At 40.5% G+C, this 6,119-nt stretch overlaps 1 long non-coding RNA gene across 1 annotated transcript; it reads left to right on the top strand.

The window, feature by feature from the left end:
* The first annotated feature begins 2,055 nt into the window (after positions 1–2,055).
* Positions 2,056–4,406, top strand: LOC139634553 (uncharacterized). The gene is made up of 3 exons (XR_011693984.1): positions 2,056–2,532; positions 3,968–4,019; positions 4,343–4,406. It is a non-coding gene; the product is annotated as an uncharacterized lncRNA (long non-coding RNA).
* Positions 4,407–6,119: the final 1,713 nt, after the last annotated feature.

Below are 6,119 nucleotides of genomic sequence, written 5' to 3'. Positions count from 1 at the left end.
GATGAAATACTGCAATGATCTTCAGAGCACTCAAATATTAGTGCACTACTATTCTTCTGAAATAACCAGTGGTGTATTTGTATTATTGTTTTATAGGGATGTATGTCACCATAATAAGTTCTTATTTAAGATTTGTTCCCCTAACTTAACTATTTATAGTGCCCACAATAATCTCCTCCCTTCTCCACCCCAGAACAAATAAATAAGACAGATCAGACAGAAAGCTATCTTCCATCTGTTCACATTTCTGACTAACAGAGACCCTGCTGACATTCCTACCTACCCTCTGTTTCACTTCTGTTTGTTCAACAAATTACACTGATGTTTCAATCAAAAACATGAAACATGTTCCTGGATTTTTTTTCTCCTTGTCATAAACTCATGACTCTGTATCTGAAGGCCATGTTTTCCTTGTTTCATATTTTTCATAATTTCCTCTTTTATTTTGTGTTACTCGCATGTCCTTTCGTTTCAGATCATTTACTTCCTGCCCTTGTGTGTTTCTCGATGCTGTGATTGTCTGTCCCGCACTGATTGGTTTGACCTGTGTCTCACTGCCCCCTCCCTTCCTGGTGTATTTATTTTCTATGCTCCTCTTTCTTTGTGCGAGTTTGTCTTCTTATTTCTTGCTGTTTGTTTTCCTAGTTAATGGTTCACATTTCCTGGACCAAGCTCATGTCCACGCCCTCTGAACCTTTTTTGTCAAATAAAGACTTTATCAGTCACATTACAAACTGGCCACATTATGGACTCGGCCAACTCTGAATCTCTGCAAGCAGCCCTCCCATCTCGGGGCAGACAGATTTAACAGCATGAGGAACAAATTACATCAGTCTGCATTGGACTGGGGGGAATGAGTGGACGGCAGTCAACCATTGGCAACCACCTGTCTCCTGAGAGAACAGTTGCAACAGCTGATGGCCTGTCTAGACACCCTCGCAGTCTCCGCTCCAACGCCTGCTTCTGCCTCCAGTACATCTCCTGCCATTACCTCGCCACCAGCTCCAGTCCCAGCTCCCTTGTCAGCCCAGGTAAACCCAGGTCCTCATCTTTTCAGACCAGAGGGGTTTTCTGGGGTTTCTGATAATTCCTTCCTGGATCAATGTGAGTTACACTTGATGCAACTTTCTTTGTTTCCTTCAGTGCAAGCAAGAGTAGCCTACATAATCACACGTCTCTGCGGCCAAGCAGAAGCGGGTGGGTGGATCCCATCACAGCTGCTCTCAGCAAAATGTTTGACCATACCACCCAGGTCCAGAGGCAGGCAGGTCCCTTGTCAGTCTACGCCATAGCAAATGGCAGATATCATATTGAATTCTGTACCTTGGTGCCTGACAGTGCTTGGAATACTCCCTCTTTGCTCGACTCTTTCTACAACAGCCTCAGTGATTCCATTAAAGACCAGTTAGGTCCCCTTGAACGCCCTTCAGACCTGCAGTCATTCATCGCCTTCATCATGAAGATTGATAAAACCCTTTGAGAGAGAGAGAAAGAAATCCACACCCACCAGGCACCTTACCAGAGGGGGCAATCCACCTTCAATTGATCTGTTCCTCTGCACTCCCCTCGATTAACCCATGGAGATGCTCATCTGCATCCTCTGCTGCCTCAGAAGAGCCTAAGCAGCTGGGAAGGACCTGGTACACTCTCTGTCCTGTCCCTGTGGTCTCATGGTTGTTACACTCTCATTCTCTCTAAAACTCTGTGCTCATTTTTTTAACCTGCATTAGCTACGAGTGCACAATCATCACGGAGGATGGAGGGTCACACCCTCTGCAATGTTTTAAATATGGAAATTTACCTTCCACAATATTTCTCATGACTAGCTTATAAATAGAAAGTAAAAAGACATAGTTTATTAGGTGTATTGTGCCATTCAGTTTTATTTAAGTTCCTCTGTCAGAATAAAAGATATTCAACAAAAGAGCAATGACAGAGGACAAAAGCCGATGATAGAAATATGTCTTTTAAATAAACTTATTGTCCTGTTAGCGACCAAGGTAAGCGAGCAAGGTAAGAAGTTTGCCAACTGACAATGAGCAAGCTTGTCAGCTACACTCTAAAAAGTCATTCAAGGCCTTCGTATATATCACAATAATAAAAAAGTATATTATCTTAATAAAATCTCTGAAAATCACAAAACTGATTATTTGAGTTGCGCATATCAAAATAAATGCTTAAAAATCCAACAGTTAATTTTGCTTTATATTTACATCCATTATTTAAGTTTATTTCACAAAAGAAATTAGTATTTGACAAACAAATTATAATTTTAAGATATCCATAATATTTTCAGTAAATACCAGTCAAAATATTTGAGTATGGAGCAATTATACCAATCGGTTTCAAGAACTTTAATTATTACTCACTCTAACTCAATAGTCTTAACCTCTAACAACAGCTTTAAAAAAATGAGTAGTTTTTGCGCTCAAAGAGGGTGGAATCATGGGATATCTACCTGGCTTTTTGCAACAACAGAGGCAAGCAACGGTTGGAGACACTGCGGTTAAACTTGGAGGACTCCATAAGACGGTAAGTAGAGCACAATTTAATGAAATAGCGACCCTGTCTTCCTGCACATAAACGTTATTGTTTTGTTTTTTTAAATACTGTCACCACTATGCTGTTGTACATTAGCTAACTTCGTTAACAGTAGCCACCAAATTGCTCAGCTAACACACGGTTCATTCAGCTAACACACAGTTTATACAGCTAACGTCACCAAAAATGGGTGTAAAATGACTAATTTATTCGTATTTTAGCGCTACACAACATGCTCAGACATGATATGCGACAGTTAGTGTTGCGCAGAAGCAGAGAGCACTGCTGATAACGGCAGAAAATACCGTTAAAACTATCATCAAACCGACTTCACTGGCAGTAGCACGAGGTTACAACATAGATTTGTTTACATATAGCCTATATAATTATTTTTTTAACTAAACAGGTAGGGTCCATCTGTAGTTGAGGTGAGGTAGTGCGTTGTAGTGCAAATACAAAAAAGTGATGTCAAACGCTGGGGTGGAGGCAGGGGTGGTGAGGTTAGTCTGTGGCAGGGGGCAGAGGAGAGATGGTGTGCATAATGGGGGACGGGGCTCCAGCTCTTCTCAGTTTACGGAGAAAGTACAGGCGCTGTTGGACTTTTTTGGCCAGTGGTGCAGTGTTGTGGCTCCAGGACAGGTCTTCAGAGATGTGCACACCCAGGAACTTGGTGCTGCTCACCCTCTCAGTTCTCCATGCGTATGTAGCTATAGTTCAGGTACATAACTTACGTTAGCAGTTAACGTCAATGTTTAGGAATAACATGGCCTACTTATCACAATTATATACAGTGGCTGATTGCCAAATGTCACTTTTATCATCTTACTGATGTTTTACTAACGAGAACATCTTTTGTTTTCTTGTCCTGACATAAGCTAGTAATAAGCAAGTTTCATTTATGTTAGCTTAAGAGATACATCAAATTCAACACTTTCATAACAGTTAAATAATATAAAACAACTTCTTACTTGTGAAATGTTATTCCGTGTTTGTTAGTTTCGGCATTTCTTTGATTGGAACAGCCATATGCCGCACTAAAGTCTGGCATTTTGCCAAAAACACAGCTGTCAGACCGGGTCTGACGTCTAACGGCTTGTCAGAAACCCCGTCCCAAGATGGCGGCCGCGTTGACGTGCCTGACAAGCCCGAATGCGGCATCTGTGTGTATATATCTATGATGAACTAACGACCGGAGTTTCACTCAGCAGTACGTGAGTGCGCATGCGCGTCCACTTCCGAAACACAATGGTTGCTATGGGGATCGGTGCGTTTGATTTAATGCACTGGGCCGTTTTCCAATACCTGTAATATTCTCAGCTGTCAGGATTTTTTGTGATAATTTTGTGAACACTTGATGATACCTAGAGCAAGTAAAGGTAGAATTTTTCTGTCAAGCTTGTTAAAAATTTGAATGTCTGCTTTACAGCACCAACACTGCTAATGGAGAGACGGTGAACGAAGACATAACATCAGACAAGGTAAATGGCATCTATTTATAATGTACAGAAGGATTAGGTGTTTAAATTTTGAAAAAATTGACCTTTCTTTTTCCCTATATTGCATGAAACCTAAACTAAATTAATAAATAATAATTTTAAGAAATAATTTTATCTTCTTTTTAGTGTATATTTTCCATTATAGTTGTAAATATAATTTACATCAGTGTGTAAATGAAAACATTTCATATCATTTTAATAGATTTGCATGATAAAACATATTGGTCCAAAAACTATGTACATGAATGGAAATAGTATTAAATCAGTCTTTTTGCTCCGTAACACTGTTTATCATCCTTTTTAAGGTGGCGGCTCATGGGCTGGCAATGTAAGCTCTGCACATTTGAGGATTCTTCAAAAGGGGAGCTTGGACTCACTGAGGATTTTGCCCTACATTACTTCGATGAGGACTTCGGTGATTACTTCACTCTCCATTCCACCAACCAAATTAAACACAAAGGGACAATCAAAGTTGTGATTATTCCATCTGTAGTTCTTACATTGACTGCTTTGACTGAAAACCAGACAGATGTAATGAATGACAGTTCAAGCTCTACTACAACAGCAGATTCAGTGTCTTCACAAGACACAATTATCGTATCTCCACATGGAAGCCCTCAGACGACATCGTGGCCAAATGAAATCGACATTCCACTTTTCTCTGTGGCAACAGAGGCAGTACTGAGGAATGCCAATGAAGAGTTTGCCAGAGATGGTACTGTGCTTAACAATTCTCGAATCCGATCTGAAATCATGGAAAAATTAGCTGACTATATGTACAGCTACACACCCTACCCCACGGGCCTTCAGATCGGTGAGGTGGCAGAGGCTTTAGTCAGAAAACATCCATGCCTGACAGAGCTAGGCATTCGTAATGGCTGGCTGGGATGGATGTATAGCCTCAAATACAAGATGGGAAATTACAGGTCGAAGCTCCGAAACCTTGGATTTCCTGAGGTTGCCTGCAACTCACTTAAGAACAAGCACCCGGATGACAAGTTTGCTGCAAAGAATATAAAGAAAGCGCGGAAAGGAGAAGTGGTGTTTCTCCCACACTATCCTGCAGGAGACAGTAAGGAACAACAAGAGCTGGACCGAAACCAACTTATCGCTGAATCAAAGAAGAGAAACAGCACAGTGATCAAGGACTTGATGTGCAGAACTTTTGCACATAGGAGACATGATGTTGTCCGCCTACAGATGAGCATCACTGACATCAAGGACAGATGGCCCACCTTGTTTGATGTCTCGCAAGTGAGTAATTGAAATTGTGACTGTACATCCTATTAAAAATGATAATGGAACAGTCTTGCATCCTATCCATCTCAGTGTGGACTTAAGCTTTTGCTGAATGACAATAGATGAGTCACCAGTTCTTTTTTCTCTTTTCTCATCTCCCTCTCTTTCAGGTTAGCGCAGAGTTTCAGAGCATCACCACACTGAATCTTGAGCCAAAATTCATGGAAATGTTGGACTTCTATACACCTAAACTGCTGTCCTTGTTTCAAGCGAAGAAAGGTGCTGCAGGAGAGAGACATTGGGCACAAATGAGTGTTCTACTTCAGGTATTAAAATTTATCCTCCACCAATTCAATTCAATTTGTTTTATTCTTACATCACTACACTCCAACTCCAGGTAATTTTTTTTCTATTGAAAGGTTTGACATTAAAGTTGAAAGACTTTCTGTTCTGCAGAGTGGAATCCCCATTCAACAGACACGTGAGGTTGTCATCCGATGTCTCATCGACCATCTGGGAGAAGATGCCAGTGCCTTGTTCAAGGACTTTGAGGTTAGTATAATACTGTAGTTTTTGTTTTTAACAATGTAATCATGGGTGACCATAGAGTTGCTGCAGTACAGTTTGTTTTTTCCTCACCGCACACAAAGAAGAAGCTGCTTTTCATATAGTATAAAGCATCTGTGGACATCAGATACTGTACGAGTCACCAACATTCATTTATAGATCGATGCTGATTGATTTCACTGTCTGTCCTGCTTTAAATACATCAAATGTTATTTTCTGTGTCAATTTTGTTTGGAGAGAGAAATAAATTATATGGAAGCATTAATTAGTTATTTT

This window comes from Trachinotus anak, unplaced genomic scaffold, assembly GCF_046630095.1.
Source record: "Trachinotus anak isolate AG129_WGS33_773 ecotype Australia unplaced genomic scaffold, CSIRO_AGI_Tana_v1 ptg000016l, whole genome shotgun sequence".
Lineage (NCBI taxonomy): Eukaryota > Metazoa > Chordata > Actinopteri > Carangiformes > Carangidae > Trachinotus > Trachinotus anak.
This window is presented reverse-complemented; position numbering and strand designations above follow the sequence as displayed.